The following is an 18,023-nucleotide window of genomic DNA, read 5'->3' on the forward strand; positions in this document are numbered from 1 at the left end:
GCTTCGGCCACTCCAGCCTTTGGAATCCACACTGTGAGCAACAGGCTGGAGTAGGAGGAATGTCAAGACCAAGGAGTGTAGAAGTATGTCTGCATGCATGTGTGTGTGTGAGTGTAGAAGTATGTCTGCATGCGTGTGTGTGTATGTGTGTGCATGTGCGCATGTATATGTGTGTGGTTAGGGGTCTCTTTTAGTCAGCTTTTTCGATGCTGTGACTAAAAGACCTGATAAGAAAAGGAAAAGTTTATTCAGGGCTACAGTTTCAGAGTTCTCAACCCATAGACAGCTGGCTTCATTCTTCAGGGCTGGACATCATGGTGGAAAAGTGTGGCAGAGGAAAGTGACTCACATGATGATCAGAAAGCAGAGAGATATTCCACTTTCTAGATCCCAAATATATACCCTAATGACCCACCTACTCCAGCCACTCAATACCCATCTTCAATTGCCACTCAGTTAATCTCATCAGGGATCCATTCACTGATTGGGTTAGGGGTCTCATAACCCAATCATTTCTCTTCTAATCCCTGTTTCATTTTTTCACACATGAGGTTTGGACGATACTTCATCTCCAAACCATAACAAGATCCCTGTGTGTGGCTGCCCTCTAAAATTAATTATATCTTCTTTCTTTCTTTTTTTTTTATGAATCAAAGTAGTTTTATTAAGTTGAAAGGTCCTAAAAATAACACTTCTTTTTTTTTTTAATTTTAATTTTTTATTTTTGGTTGTTCAAAACATTACAAATTTCTTGACATATCATATTCCACACTTTGATTCAAGTGGGTTATGAACTCCCACCTTCACCACATACACAGATTGCAGAATCACCTCAGTTACACATCCATTGATTTACATATTGCCATACTAGTGTCTGTTGTGCTCCGCTGCCTTTCCCATCCTCCCCCCTCCCCCCTCCCCACCTCTCCCCTCCCCTCCCCTCCTCTCTCTCTACCCCCTCCACTGTATAACCCTGAGGGTCTCCTTCCATTTCCATGCAATTTCCCTTCTCTCTCCCTTTCCCTCCCACCTCTCATCCCTGTTAAATGTTAATCTTCTTCTCCTGCTCTTCGTCCCTACTCTGATCTTAGTTACTCTCCTTATATCAAAGAAGACATTTGGCATTTGTTTTTTTAGGGATTGGCTAGCTTCACTTAGCATAATCTGCTCTAATGCCATCCATTTCTCTGCAAATTCTATGATTTTGTCATTTTTTAATGCAGAGTAATACTCCATTGTGTATAAATGCCACATTTTTTTTTTATCCATTTGTCTATTGAAGGGCATCTAGGTTGGTTCCACAGTCTTGCTATTGTGAATTGTGCTGCTATGAACATCGATGTAGCAGTGTCCCTGTAGCATGCTCTTTTTAGGTCTTTAGGGAATAGACCAAGAAGGGGAATAGCTGGGTCAAATGGTGGCTCCATTCCCAGCTTTCCAAGAAATCTCCATACTGCTTTCCAAATTGGCTGCACCAATTTGCAGTCCCACCAGCAATGTACAAGTGTACCCTTTTCCCCACATCCTCGCCAGCACTTGTTGTTGTTTGACTTCATAATGGCTGCCAATCTTACTGGAGTGAGATGGTATCTTAGGGTGGTTTTGATTTGCATTTCTCTGACAGCTAGAGATGGTGAGCATTTTTCCATGTACTTGTTGATTGACTGTATGTCCTCCTCTGAGAAGTGTCTGTTCAGGTCCTTGGCCCATTTGTTGATTGGGTTGTTTGTTCTCTTATTGTCTAATTTTTTGAGTTCTTTGTATACTCTGGATATTAGGGCTCTATCTGAAGTGTGAGGAGTAAAGATTTGTTCCCAGGGTGTAGGCTCCCTATTTACCTCTCTTATTGTTTCTTTTGCTGAGAAAAAACTTTTTAGTTTGAGTAAGTCCCATTTGTTGATTCTAGTTATTAACTTTTGTGCTATGGGTGTCCTATTGAGGAATTTGGAGCCCGACCCCACAGTATGTAGATCGTAGCCAACTTTTTCTTCTATCAGACGGCGCGTCTCTGATTTGATATCAAGCTCCTTGATCCATTTTGAATTAACTTTTGTACATGGCGAGAGAAAGGGATTCAGTTTCATTTTGTTGCATATGGATTTCCAGTTTTCCAGCACCATTTGTTGAAGATGCTATCCTTCCTCCATTGCATGCTTTTAGCCCCTTTATCAAATATAAGATAGTTGTAGTTTTGTGGATTGGTTTCTGTGTCCTCTATTCTGTACCATTGGTCCACCCGCCTGTTTTGGTACCAGTACCATGCTGTTTTTGTTACTATTGCTCTGTAGTATAGTTTGAAGTCTGGTATCGCTATACCGCCTGATTCACACTTCCTGCTTAGCATTGTTTTTGCTATTCTGGGTCTTTTATTTTTCCATATGAATTTCATGATTGCTTTCTCTATTTCTACAAGAAATGCCGTTGGGATTTTGATTGGCATTGCATTAAACCTATAGAGAACTTTTGGTAATATCGCCATTTTGATGATGTTAGTTCTGCCTATCCATGAACAGGGTATATTTTTCCATCTTCTAAGATCTTCTTCTATTTCTCTCTTTAGGGTTCTGTAGTTTTCATTGTATAAGTCTTTCACCTCTTTTGTTAGGTTGATTCCCAAGTATTTTATTTTTTTTGAGGGTATTGTGAATGGAGTGGTTGTCCTCATTTCCATTTCAGAGGATTTGTCGCTGATATACAGGAATGCCTTTGATTTATGCGTGTTGATTTTATATCCTGCCACTTTGCTGAATTCATTTATTAGCTCTAATAGTTTCTTTGTAGAGCCTTTGGGGTCTGCTAGGTATAGAATCATATCATCTGCAAATAGTGATAATTTAAGTTCTTCTTTTCCTATTTTTATGCCTTTAATTTCTTTCGTCTGTCTAATTGCTCTGGCCAGTGTTTCGAGAACTATGTTGAACAGAAGTGGAGAGAGAGGGCATCCCTGTCTTGTTCCAGATTTTAGAGGGAATGCCTTCAGTTTTTCTCCATTCAGAATGATGCTAGCCTGAGGCTTAGCATAGATTGCTTTTACAATATTGAGGTATGTTCCTGTTATCCCTAGTTTTTCTAGAGTTTTGAACATAAAGGGATGCTGTACTTTGTCGAATGCTTTTTCCACATCTATCGAGATGATCATATGGTTCTTATTTTTAAGTCTATTGATGTGGTGAATAACATTTATTGATTTCCGTATATTGAACCAGCCTTGCATCCCAGGGATGAATCCTACTTGATCATGGTGCACAATTTTTTTGATATGTTTTTGTATCCGATTCGCCAGAATTTTATTGAGGATTTTTGCATCTAGGTTCATTAGAGATATTGGTCTGTAGTTTTCTTTCTTTGAAGTGTCTTTGTCTGGTTTAGGTATCAGGGTGATGTTGGCCTCATAGAATGAATTTGGAAGTTCTCCCTCTTTTTCTATTTCCTGAAGTAGCTTGAAAAGTATTGGTATTAGTTCTTCTTTAAAGGTTTTGTAAAATTCTGCTGTATACCCATCCGGTCCTGGGCTTTTCTTAGTTGGTAGCCTTTTTATGGTTTCTTCTATTTCCTCAATTGATATTGGTCTGTTTATGTTGTCTATATCCTCCTGACTCAATCTGGGCAGATCATATGACTTAAGAAATTTATCTATGCCTTCACTATCTTCTAATTTATTGGAGTATAAGGATTCAAAATAGTTTTTGATTATCTTCTGTATTTCTGAAGTGTCTGTTGTGATATTGCCTTTTTCATCCCGTATGTTAGTAATTTGAGTTCTCTCTCTTCTTCTCTTCGCTAGCATCGCTAAGGGTCTGTCGATTTTGTTTATTTTTTCAAAGAACCAACTTTTAGTTTTGTCAATTTTTTCAATTGTTTCTTTTGTTTCGATTTCATTAATTTCAGCTCTGATTTTCATTATTTCTTGCCTTCTACTTCTTTTGCTGTTGTTTTGCTCTTCTTTTTCTAGGATTTTGAGATGAAGTATGAGATCATTTATTTGTTGGTTTTTTCTTTTTTTAAGGAATGAACTCCAAGCAATGAATTTTCCTCTTAGAACTGCTTTCAGTGTGTCCCATAGATTCCGATATGTTGTGTCTGTGTTTTCATTTATCTCTAAGAATTTTTTAATTTCCTCCTTGATGTCTTCTATAACCCATTGATCATTCAGTAACCTATTGTTCATTCTCCAAGTGATGTATGCTTTTTCCTTCCTTCTTTTATCGTTGATTTTCAGTTTCATTCCATTATGATCAGATAAGATGCATGGTATTATCTCTACTCCTTTATATTGTCTAAGAGTTGCCCTGTGACATAATATATGATCTATTTTTGAGAAGGATCCATGTGCTGCTGAGAAAAAAGTGTAACTGCGTGATGTTGGGTGGTATACTCTATATATGTCAATTAAGTCTAGGTTATTAATTGTGTTATTGAGTTCTATAGTTTCCTTATTCAATTTTGTTTGGAAGATCTGTCCAGTGGCGAGAGAGGTGTGTTGAAGTCTCCCATGATTATGGTATGGTGGTCTATTAGACTCTTGAACTTGAGAAGAGTTTGTTTGACGAACATAGCTGCACCATTGTTTGGGGCATAAATATTTATGATTGTTATGTCTTGTTGGTGTATGGTTCCCTTAAGCAGTATGTAGTGTCCCTCTTTATCCCTTTTGATTAACTTTGGCTTGAAATCTATTTTATTTGATATGAGTATGGACACTCCTGCTTGTTTCCGAAGTCCATATGAGTGATATGATTTTTCCCAACCTTTCACCTTCAGCCTATGTATGTCTTTTCCTATCAAATGCGTCTCCTGTAGGCAGCATATTGTTGGGTCTTGTTTTGTGATCCATTCTACTAGCCTGTGTCTCTTAATTGGTGAGTTTAAGCCATTAACATTTAGGGTGATTATTGAGATATGGGTTGTTCTTCCAGCCATATTTGTTTATTTCTGTTACTAAACATGGTTTGTTTTCCTCTTTGATTATTTTCCCCCCCTTTACTGTCCTACCTCCCACTGTTGGTTTTCATTGTTATTTTCCATTTCCTCTTCCTGTAATGTTTTGGCGAGGATGTTTTGAAGAGATGGTTTTCTAGCTGCAAATTCTTTTTACTTTTGTTTATCGTGGAAGGTTTTAATTTCATTTTCCATCCTGAAGCTTAATTTCGCTGGATACACAATTCTTGGATGGAACCCATTTTCTTTCAGTGTTTGAAATATGTTATTCCAGGATCTTCTAGCTTTCAGAGTCTGTGTTGAAAGATCAGCTGTTATCCTGATTGGCTTACCCCTAAATGTAATCTGCTTCCTTTCTCTTGTAGCTTTTAAAATTCTCTCCTTATTCTGTATGTTGGGCATCTTCATTATAATGTGTCTAGGTGTGGATCTCTTATGATTTTGCACATTCGGCATCCTGTAGGCTTCTAGGATTTGGGATTCTGTCTCATTCTTCAAGTCTGGGAAGTTTTCTCGTATTATTTCATTGAATAGACTGCTCATTCCTTTGGTTTGGAGCTCTGTACCTTCCTGTATCCCAATGACTCTTAAGTTTGGTCTCTTAATGTTATCCCATATTTCTTGGATGTTCTGCTCATGGTTTCTTAACAGTCTTGCTGAGCTGTCTATGTTCTTTTCCAGTTGAAATACTTTGTCTTCATTGTCTGATGTTCTATCTTCTAAGTGTTCTACTCTGCTGGTAGTATTCTCCATTGAGTTTTTAAGCTGGTTTATTGCTTCCTGCATTTCTAGGATTTCTGTTTGTTTGTTTTTTATAACCTCTATCTCCCTGTATAGTTGATCCTTTGCTTCCTGGATTTGTTTGCATAATTCATTGTCGAAGTGATCTTTCATTGTCTGATTTTGCTGTCTAATGTCTTCCTTGATACTCCAGATCATCTGAAGCATGTATATCCTGAATTCTTTATCTGACATTCCATCTGCTGCAGCTGTTACCTCTTCTAAAGTTGCGTTGACCTGCATTGCTTGTGGTTCTTTCTTTCCTTGTCTTTTCATACTGCTTGCGTATCTTTCCTGCAGGCGCGGGCGGCGGCTCTGCTCTCTCCTTATTCCAATTGGGGTGTCGTGGCTACCACGCCGGCAGGTCACTGGGCCTGTTCTGGGCGCTGGCGGCGGCTCTGTTCTGCCCCTACTCCAATTGGGGTGACGAGTGTACCACGCCGGCAGGCCACCGGGCCTGATCCGCCGGTCGGTTGCAGGTTTGCCTACCCTGCAGGCGCGGGCAGCGGCTCTACTCTGCCCCTACTCCAAATGGGGTGATGTGTCTGTCGTACCGGCAGGCCACTGGCCCTGTCCCGCTGGTCGGTCGCAGATCTGCCCACCTTTCGGGCACGGGTGGCGGCTCTGCTCTGCCCCTACTCCAATTGGGGTGTCGTGACTACCCCACCTGCAGGTCGCTGGGCCTGTTCCTGGCACGGGCGGCGACTCTGCTCTGCCCCTACTCCAATTAGGGTGGTGTGTGTACCACGCCGGCAGGCTCCTGGGCCTGATCCGCCGGTCTGTCGCAGGTCTGCCTACCTTGGAGGCGCGGGCGGCGGATCTTCCCTGCCCCTCCTACCACGCCTGAGGACCCCTGGGCCTGATCTGCAGGTTGGTCACAGGTCTGCTCACCCTGCGGGCACGGGTGGCGGTTCCGCTCTGCCCCCACTCCAATTGGGGTAACGTGGCCACCACACCAGCAGGGCCTGATCCGGGCGTGGTAGAAGGATCTGCTCTGCCCCTACTCCAGTTGGGGTGACGTGTGTACCACACTGGCAGGCCACTGGGCCTGACCCGCCAGTCTGTGACAGGTCTGTTTACCTTGCAAGCGCGGGCGGCGGCTCTGCCCTGCCCCTCCTACCACGCCCATGTACCACTGGGTCACGGGTCTGCCCACCTTGCGGGTGCAGGTGGCGGCTCCGCTCCACCCCCTCTCCAATTGGGGTCATGCGGTCACCACGCTGGCGAGCCACTGGGCCTGCTCCGGGCGCTGGCGTTGGCCCGGCTCCTCCCCTCTGGCTCGACGACAAATTGAGGAGACTCGGGTGTCTGTGCCTCACCCCCCCTACCAGGAGACCAACTGTTTCTGTCGCCGCTGGTATTGATGAAGTTCTCTCCGCCGCCGCTTTCTGATGACATCAGATCTCTGCCATGTTGGTATCCTATGCGAATGGCAGCATTTTGTTCCCCTTGCCGGGCAACCAAAGCAACGGGTGAGTCCTGACCGGCCCTCAGCAGGACCCGGACCGAGAAGCAGTTTCCGTGGGCTCCTAGCCCTGGGCCAGGGCAGTTCCGGGAGTCGGAACTCGGCCGCTCCGTGCTCGGTGTAAGCTCTGATAAGAGTAGGCTCCAAGAAGCAGTCCCCGCGGGCTCAGTTCCGGGAGCCGGAATTCGGCCGCTTAGTGCTTGGTGTATGCTCTGATAGGAGCAGGGTCCAAGAAGCAGCCTCCGCAGGCTCCCCAGCCCTGGGCCAGGGCGGTTCCGGGAGCCGGAACTTGGCCGCCCCGCACTCGGTGTTCGCTCCGATAAGATCAGGTTCTAAGAAGCACCCAGGCACTGAACCCTAGCAATCTGTCTGCAAGCCGCAGGCAAATGGCAGCCTGAAATTACCTGTTCTATGGCTGAATGAGCTGCGGTCAGTCGAAAACAGGGATGGTGATGTCAGCTTTCCAACATGGTGGCTGCTGGCCTCCTCTGTGGTCTGACCGGTGTGGAGAACTGAGATGGACCGCTTCCTTCCCCCGACTCGAACCCAGAATTCAGCCCTGAGTACGGTGCTTGCACGGCTGGCAGAAACTGCAGCGCTGTATCCCTGCGTCGCTATCTCCTCTTTTCCCAGCGCGCGCTGCAGACTCTAGCCGCGGGGCGATTTGCTGAATAAGCAGTGTTACCCTCTGTGCGACAAACCTCTCGCGTTTGAGTCCCCGTAGCCGATCCTCGTGCGATGGAAATCCTTCCTCCAGGTTCCGGAGCACCCCACTATTGCTGGAAATTCCTAACAAGATAGCCTTTAGTCGTCCTGACTTGTCATACTCCCACACAGTGAAGCAGCACACAGGGGCAATGCACTCCCCTCGCCGCCATCTTCCCTTTCCTATATCTTGTTTCTTAACTTCTCACTAGTTTAGAATTTACGTGTCATTCTTTTAAACCACTAATTTATATAATCTGGGATTGACCCCACATAGAATCTTTCATGGTATTTTTCCTTTGATCAGCAACATCAGATATTCAGAACTGTGCTTCATTCAAGATTCCGTTTATTTTTTCCTTGTTCATACCAGTTCTTCCCAGGGTTTATATGGAACAATTCAACCTTGTCAAAGAAAATTCATGCCTTTCCAATATTGCACTTAATTTTGTGCACTGTTATTTCTAACCCATGTGATTGATATCCTTTACACATTTTGGTAACAATGCCATTCCTTTTTGTATTCCCACTGGGTAGGAATACCACCTTGTAACCTTGTTCTCTCCCCTTCTTCTTTGTTAGTTAAAAATGAAAGGATTATTTTGATTTACAAGCATCAGCTGAGCTTGGCTCTCACCTTCATGATATCCTTGCACAATGAAGAAAACAAATGCTATTTTATTCTAAAAACATTGTATTTGAGATTTTTCTTCACATATCTTTTAAATCATCTTCTTGGCCTAAAGCTTCTTGTTACCCCTAGGTTTGGAATATTTTGCATGGCTAGCTTCACTTCACATGGCATGCAAAGAAAGAACTGGAGGATGCTGATTCTTTGAAATTCTCTCTTGAAACCAAGTTTCTTGCCCCCAGCAGTGTATATGTAGGGGAAGTTAGGCTGCTTGCTTTTCCTATAGCTATGTCAAAGTAATAATTTATGCTGCCTGATCAAACAGTTGGCAGGGCTTAGATGACATGCCAACCTTTCAGAATTTTGCATTAATAATCTTTGCATGAAAAAAAAAAAGCTTCAGATTACATTCAGGTTAAGTAATTCAACCCTAGGTATAAAATTAGAAAATTGGGAATGTTTGCCACATGGATGAGTTTGGTTTTGCAGTTAGTTCCCTATTCTTTAATTTATCTATCTAGTCTGACATCCTATCTATTACCTATGGCTATGTTTCTAGAGTCATCTTTTTGAAATAGTTTTTTACAATTAAAAATATCAATTATAAGTATAGAATTCATTGAGTTTTCTCTCTCTCTCTCTCTCTCTCTCTCTCTCTCTCTCTCTCTCACACACACACACACACACACACACATAACAATCACCCCAAGCAAGATATAGAACATTTCCATCACTCCCAACCTTTCCCTGTGCCCCTTCCAAGGTGATAAGAATGAACACCTGTCAGAGACTGTCATTCTTTGAAGACAACACATCATTAAATCCAGTTGTAACTGTGTGACTATCCTTTAACAAAAGCAACATTCCCTGCAATGACTTTATTATAAGTAGAAACATGCAGACAGTGAAAGAGCTTCTGCAATGACTGGCAGCTCAAAGGGGAGGGGTGGGGGAAAGTGGGTGGAAGTGTGCGGATGGTGGGCAGCAGTTTATAACAACTGCGATCGACTCCAGGTGATCCAACTGGCTTCAGAGGGACCTGGTTTCTTGTGGCTTTAGTCAAAGGGATAAATTATGGTTGACATCTGCCATGAAGGACAGCAAGATGACCCAGAATGAAAAGTGATGTGGTAGAGGTCAGAGAGTCTTGTTGAAGTATCAGTCAACAAATGCAGATTTGGTTGCAAAGACAACAGAGGCAAATGGTGTTCTAGGTATGTGCTCAATAATAAGAAGTAGACAGAGTGTTCCAAATGCTCGCCAAGGTATGGACCTTTCTTCCTTAGACAGCTGTGCTGGGCTGGGCAGAGGCTGGAGGTCATGCTGCTTGACGTAGTGTGTGAGAGGATGAAACAAAGACAAGGAAGCCGTTGATCCCAATTAAACAGGTTTCATTTTGATGAGATAGGTCTGAGTTCTTTTCCCACCTCCCTGTGGGCGTTTGATATCGTTCAGACAGCTCAATTATAGGATTTTGATGTCTTTAGCGGCTCAATCAATCATCTGTAGAAGGTTTGGGTTGTTTTCATGCTGTAAGGAGCTGATGAGGGTGGCAGTTGGCTCTTTTATCATAAGAATGCTGGGACTGCAGCAGGAGAAACAAACTATTTCTGATTTAAATTGTCTGCACACAATTAGAGCTGAAAGGAAGTGTTCCCGAAGACAGAAGAAGAGATAGGTTTTGCCCATATGCCAGGCCGTGTTTATTTTTATTATTCAACTTATGCATCATTATTTACATCAAAGTGCATACAAGTGGCTTCGAGACATCTAACAAGTGAGGATTTCTCTGGAGAGTTGATTCAGAGTGGTTATAACAGAACCACAGAAGGAGATAGACAGGAGTGTGCAGTGGTTACTGTGGTTGAACTTCATATCCAAGTACAGATTGATTTTTCTGAAGCAGAGGATTTTGGTGATGCCAGGACTTTGGGCAAAGTCTCCAACAGTAGTGGTACATTGGTGTTTTCTGCCCTATTGCCAAGGCAGAAAGCCAACTGTTAAGCTGAAACTCCAGTCTCTCCAGAGGATATCTTTATTTCCCTTTGAGATAGTCCTATCCTACTTCACCATAATACAATTGATTTTAATTATGAAGTTCTTCCCACCTCCTTAGAAATAGAGCGAGACACTCATTTTACTATGTGCTAAAATATCTTTTATCCTTTCCATGCCAGAAGGCTGCTTATCATTGTTGAATTAAAATAAATAATCCTTAAATAATTGCACACTTTTTGCATAGACATGTACTAGAGTTACCCACTCTGGATTTTTTTTTTGGGGGGGGGTGGTTTTGTTAATTTGCAGTAAGCTAGTGTGTCTGATGATTATATGCCTCTTACAACGAGGTCCAGTTATAGTACTTTTAATGTATGCTAATTTTCTTAAGAGTAGTGTCCTCAACTCATTTCCTTGGACACAAAATAAGAAAATCTTGAATTTACCAAGATCAGAATCAGTACTTTTAGGAAAATTTTAGTTGTGAATTTTTCCAACCAAAATATATTCTGATTAAGAAAAAGAAAGTATATTTAATCTTCCTCTCTGATTCTCCAAATCACCTTTTAAATATAATCCCTCCTTTCCCCCCAATTATTGGAGAAGCTAATTTTCTTTTCTCTCAATTTTCTCTGTTTTCATGCCTTAAATATGGCTGGATAAAAATGACTTTAACTTTTCATCTTACAGCTATGAGAGACCTTGACCTCTTGGTCCTAATAAAAGAGTTATGAACCATACCCTGCTAAAATGACTCCACTCCCCCTTCTCTCCCTTCACCCTGTAATTCCCTCGGTGGGTGATAAAATTCAGGATTGAAATGGACACATTTGGTCTCTGTTAAAGCTATTTATTGCAAATTCTCTGCTGCAAGCATTATACTTAGGGCAACCAGATGCTCCTCTTTCTGCCCATCTCGTAACATATTCTTTCAGTATTCCAAAAACTCCTTTGGGGCCAGCAAATTATCCCCTCTTGCAAGCACAGTTATATAACATAACTCCATGCAGGAGAACCAGCACATATAGAAAGGAAAAAATAACACAAAAATGGGAAAGCTACTTTAATTAAAAAGATAAAACATTTAATAATATACCATGTGATTTTTTTTTTGCCTATATTCTTAACTTCCTATAGTGAGGTACTTTAGAGGTGGGCTGGAAGTTGTCTGGATGTCATGAACATATTCATTCTGTTGCTTCTGAAATGTTACAGGAGTTATCCATGTAAAGGCCCAGGAAAACAGACATCTACATCTTTAAGTTTATTCAACGACCCAGTATTCTCAGATTTTCAGATATATTGTTTCACTTTACTCCATTAATTCTTTTTCTTTTTGTTTTGTGGTAGCAGGGATTGAATTTAGGGGTTCCTTACTACTGACTATACCCCAGACCTTTTTATTTATTTATTTAAATGTTTATTTTATTTTTATGTGGTGTTGAGAATTGTACCCAGTGCCTCACGCACGCTAGGCGAGCGCGCTACCACTTGAGCCACATCCCCAGCCCCCCCTTTTATTTTTTGAGATAGAATCTTACTAAGTTGCATAGAACCTCACTAAATTAATGAAACTGGTCTTAAATTATCAATCTTCCTGCCTCAGCTTTCTAAATTGCCTGGATTACAAGTGTGCACACCCCATGCTTGGTTTAGTACAATTTTTAGTTTGCAGAAAAATTGAGTGGAAGGAACAAAGATTTCTCATATACTCTCTACCTTCACACATCCATAATCTCCCCGTTATCACGCCCTCCTCCAGAGTGATCCATTTGTTACACTGATGAACCTGCACTGATATGTCATTGTCTCCTGAAATCCATGGTTTGCATTAGGTTAACTCTTGGTGTTGTATTTTCTATGAGTTTGGACAACATATGTTGATGTGTACTCAACATGACAGTATGATCAGAGTATTATATTTGCATCTTTGGAAGATCTAGACGATCTACTCTAGGTTATGGTTTGTCAGCTGAATGTTTGGTGTTGTGTTACCTCCTCAAAGTTTCACCAACCCCTTGTCCAGTCCCAACACTCCCAGAGACCTATTGCTTTTTGAGAATTATAGCTTTAACAATACTGTTAAAACTGCAGTTTGCTTTACTTATTAAAGTGAAGATTTTTATTTCCATATTAAGCTCCCAGGGTGTGAAAGAGATCATTTTTATTACTCCTCCTGCAAGGGCAAGAGGCATGTAGCTCACCATGACCTTGCACTTGGCCTTGCCCACTAGCATTTCTACAGTTCCACAAGCAGGTTGCCAGTTCTAAAAAACAACAACCCCAAACAGATGATCAGATTTCATGGAGGCAAGGTGCATTTCTTCTATTGTTACCAGAAAATAATTTCCTTTTGGGAGTGATAGGGAAATGAGTACTGAGAATTATATGGCAAGTTTCTTATTATAAGCTGTGAAAGTGAATTTTTTTCCTTCTTTCTTTCTTGTCTTTTTTTTTGTGTGTGCTGGGCATTGGACTCAGGGCCTTGCAAATTGTGGAAGCAGATTTAAAAGAGAACATTTGTTTCTGTTTCTCCAGGGGTGAAGTCAGTGTGCACATTGGACAATGTCCTATCCTAAAGCCACTTGGAGTCTGTCTGGCATAACATCTGGCATGAACTAGGCATTGGCATATTTGCTAAATTAAGATTTCTGTACTAAAACAATCTATGAGCCATAAAAATGAAAAAAGCAGTTTTAAATATTAAGCTCCAGTAGAGGTTGTGGTAGAAAGAAGACACAATGATTAATGTCGATGTGCATGCATGCATTCAGAATGTTCATGTACAGTTTGTGGGGATTTAGCATTTATTCCTTTTATGCTGCAATTGGATGAAATTCACTTTTTAATGTATCTTGATCTTTGACTGTTTCCATTGCTTACTTTGGAATTGGCTCCCCTGTTTCCTGTGTGAAAACATGCCATACTTAAAAATTGTTTTGGAAGCCCTGATGTAATCTTTTGGAATTCAATTTTCTGAAGTGAAGCCTGCTTTTTGGGGAGAAAAAAAAAACAACTCACTTGGCAAAAGTTCTCCTTGGAAAATAGGATTGTTTATGTACAGTGGAGGCATAATTCAAACAAGGTTGTTACATAATTCAAATTAAATTCACAGAAACAGGGAACAATCTGAATCTTTGATATGATAGAAAAATAAATTCCAAGTTTGTTGAGATTTTACTTTCAGAAAATAAGATTTGATTTGACCCAATTTTACTTAATTCAACTTACTGAATAGGTACTTTGTACCAGACACTGCTTAATGCTAGCAATACTTTCCAGGAGCTTATAGACTGGTATGGATGAGAGATGATCCTATTAGAATATCCTCCATGAGATCAGGACTTTGCTTTATTCACCATTGTATCCCTAGCATCTAGAATAGTTTTTGGCACATAATATATTATTGCTCAGTCAATAACTTTTGATTATAAAGGAGTGACGGGTTATCATATTATGTTGGAAGAAGATTCTGAATTACCATGTACCTGCATAGCAAGTGGCCACTGCTAGGAAAATTGAGCAAGTTCCTATCCAGTCTCTACTATGATCTGTAGCAGGTCATCAATGTCCAAATTCTAGATCACAACTTGGTATAGTGGATTGATCAGGTATTATACTTTACATCTCTTAGTGTTGTCTCAGGACTGTCTTTCTGCATAGGATGGAAAGAAAATGTAAAGAAAGTATAAATTGATTTCTTTAAGAGAGCCAAGTCTCTGGGGATTCTGCAAGGAATAAATTTTCAGTTTTCTGCCCCATGATCAGGAGGAAGGGCCCATCTCATGGAAGCTGGCTTATATAGTACACGGGGTCTAGAAAATAAATCAACAGCATTCTGACATGGGCTGTAGATGATCAAGGTGATCTCATAACTGCATCATCCAGAGCAGGTGGATTTCTTAGCCAAGAGTGACCACAAATGGAATCACAGTAGCTGGTTTCTAATCTTATGTGACCAGACCCAGGAGGTGGTCAATAAATCAACTAAGTCAGCTAAAAATGGGGAAATCATTAAAAAAAAAAAGGATTCCTAATAACATACACATTTTATTGAAACATACTTTGGAAGCATGTGCACATATATTCATTCATTCTTCAATATCAAGATGTAGGCTCAGGACATTGTTCTGCTGATTGGAATATCTTTATTTCTTTCTTGCATAAGTCATTTCCTTAACACATCTTCTGTAATGAATCTTCTGTGTCCATGTCTTTACATTGAGAACTTTAAGGTTCAGATCGAGAACCCAAATTGAGAATTTAAAGACAGTAAAAAGCATTCTGAGGATATATTCTTTCTGTGCTTGTATAACTTTTCCAGTTTCATATTTATTAATCTCCTAATGCTTTGTCAATTTGTTTCAATGACTTGCCTCTATCGAATCTTTATGAAATAATACACTCTTTTTATTTTGGTATTTCAGGGTTTCTCTACTATTTTATTGATTTATAGTTTTCAATAACAAGTATAATGGTCATAAATATTTTCCAGAAAAAAACACAACTGATTCTTTTTTTTTTTTTTTAGTTTTTTTCTCACCGTTTTTTTTTTTTTTTTTAATGGTGCATCATAGCACAATTGATTCTTGATAAGAATACAAGTCCATGGTTGGGAGGAGAAATGCAGATGCATACTGCAGACTAGCCAATTAGTTGTGAGTGGGGAGAAAGTTTTGTAGCTTTTGCTTAGGTTTTGCCTCAAGAGGCCTGCAAAGGTGGTGCTAGTAATGATCCGCATTGTGTGACAATGAGAAATAACATGTATAGTTTTCATTGGGCAAGGATGTGCAGCTCACACTTGCATTATTAAACTTATTTCAAGTGGATATAAAATACAACTCTTCCTTAAGCTGACTTGACAACTCAAGAGGGACTTAAAAAAATTGTGCTGAGAAAAACAGAATAGAATAAAGAAACCTTGATTTGGAGTAAAAAACCAAATAAACCTGTTTTCAAGCCTCAGTTCTTCCACACACTATCTGGTGAACTTGGGCTTCACTTGAACCATCTCTATGTGCCCCTCTGAGTATCTGAAATTTGTACTCTGAATAAAGAATTGGAATCAGCCAAAGGGGCCCCCAACTATCACTATTATGAGATGAGAATCTGAAGAAAAGAACCAGTTTTGTAGGAACTTTACTGCATCAGTCTGAGCTCTCAGTTGCAAATAAATAGACATTGACTCTGGATGATTAAGAAGAAAATGTTTGTCAAAGGCCTATGGGAATAACTTACAGAATCTTTGGGAGGGCTGTAGTGCCGAGCCAGAGGTGAAGTGCCAGAATCAACTTCCCAAAATATGCATCAAAACTGGTCTTCAGCAGCTCTGATGCAAATATTCACACCACTCTGTACCGGAAAATCACTTCATGCTAACCAGTGCTGACATTACTACTGGCACTGCCACTGCTGTGTCTGAGTACCCAGTCTTGTCACTGCTTCCTGCTGAGAGAGATGGTGGGGGGAGAAAGAAAGACAGTGAGGGAGAAAGGGGAAAAAAGACTAACTCCCCATCCTTTCCTGCTTGAGTCCTTGGATCCTGAACTAAGTTCAGTGTAGACGGATCTCTTTTTGCTAAAGCCTTGGTTACAAGCTGAAACCTAGTTATAAATAATGCCAAGGGAGCAAGTACTTGGCATTCTGAGCATCCATAGCATGATTTTAGATATAAATGCATGGAACATAGAAAGGGGTTTAAATTCTGAGCAGAAAAAAATGAGTATCAAATGCCTGCCTAGGAACAAAGCCTCACTGAGGTCATCAGGAAGTGCAAGAATGCTGGAAATTTGGGTGCCCAAGTGAAGAAAAAGTGTTAAGAAAGGAATCAAGATGATGTGTGTCCTCACTTTAGAAGGAGGCAAGCCACAAAACCCTCCAAGCTGGAGGGAATTCTCTCATGGCCATAGCTGGGAATTGCCCTTTTACATTTGTTCTCAAGGTAAGGAGTAAAATGGAGATGAGTGTCCAGGCTTTAATTTAACACTTTTTAAGGGTGATGAATGAGCACTTCTATGTGCCTGCTGAATTGGAAATAAGAATAGGATGTATCCCTAATGGAATAATGGAACGGTGCTACAATGCTTTAATTTCCCCATTCTAGTAGGATTTAGGCAGCTGTGATTAACCTGACACATCAAGGAGAGGATGGTTTGAAGGGATCCAAACAGCTGAGCCAATCTGGCACCCTTTCCATTTGCATCCTGAGGGCCTCATCAGACAATGGCTTGGCTCCACTCTTGATATAGATTCTCTGTCAGGCTTCCAAGACTAGGTCCCCGTGATGCTGCATGCTGAAGTCAGGGCCAAGATTCTTTGGCCGTGGTCCTTCTCATGTGCCCAGGGAGGCTGTCTGTAATCCTATTTTGGAACAGGTTGCAGTAGGAAAGATCTCATACAGAGATAACCAGCCAGCAGTTATCACACCCAAGGTGGCCTTTGGATTATGAGCCATTTATATATTTAGCAAATATTTATTGAACACCCTCAGTGCTGAGGAGACAGGGCTAGGTACCATGTTGGTTAGAGAGAAAGAGAAACTCACAGCCCTGGATACAGGAAGATTAAAGGAAAGGACTAACATATGGAATGGAACACTGGTGGGAAGGGACTCTTTTACACTTAGTGGAAAAGGAAAATGTTTCTGTTTTCATCTAGTATTGCCTTGGGATGTGAACTCTTCCTCCTGAGGGAGCTGCTTAATGGCTCTGGTGACCTGATGAGTCCTGGACCTGGTTGGTACCGGTTCGCTATGGCAGTAGAGGTTCAGGAGCCTTCTAGAACCAGCTCCAACTCAATCTCAGATCTGGGTGTGAGTGCCAGATCTTTGTGGGGCAGCCTGGTTGGGGGTCTTTTTTTTTTTTTTGGCCAGTTTAAGATTAAAATAATACAGTTTATGTTTCAACTTCTGCCAGGCTGACTCCTTTGTGGCTTGTTTTGCCTTCTTCTCAGGACATGGAGGAGTGAGCTCAGATGGTCAAGAGAATTATAATGAAATCCATGTCTGAGATTCTCCCCTAAAGAGGGTTTTCCCTGGGTGCTGCCAACTCTTTTGTTGTAGAAACAAGAAAGTCCATCCCTATTCTGGAAAACGAAAAACTTGAGTCCACTGAGATTAGGCTTAGGCACAGCAATTGGGATGTAGAATAGAGACTTTCTTGTATGTTAGAGTCTGTAAACAAGTCAAAATAACACCTGGCATTTTGCCAGGGGAATGTTAGAGTTCATAAACAAGTCTGGATGGTGCCTGGCAAAATGCCAGAGGGAGTGGTTTGAGAAGTAACAAAAACAAGCCATTAAATGTGGAGATTCCTTATTGGTTGACTGATGTATCTAGTTTATGCTAATTAGATAAGCTATGTGGAATGTATAAATACTGCTCCTGTCCTGCAATAAACGGCTTCCACTCCTGCTGTATCAACGTACACAAGTTATTCGTCACCCCCCCAGTTATTTTGCTGCAGCCGGACTGCGGCACTTGTACAGTGAACATTCTTGACCAAAATT

The sequence above is a fragment of the Marmota flaviventris genome, chromosome 11, assembly GCF_047511675.1.
Source record: "Marmota flaviventris isolate mMarFla1 chromosome 11, mMarFla1.hap1, whole genome shotgun sequence".
In the NCBI taxonomy this organism is placed as follows: Eukaryota; Metazoa; Chordata; class Mammalia; order Rodentia; family Sciuridae; genus Marmota; species Marmota flaviventris.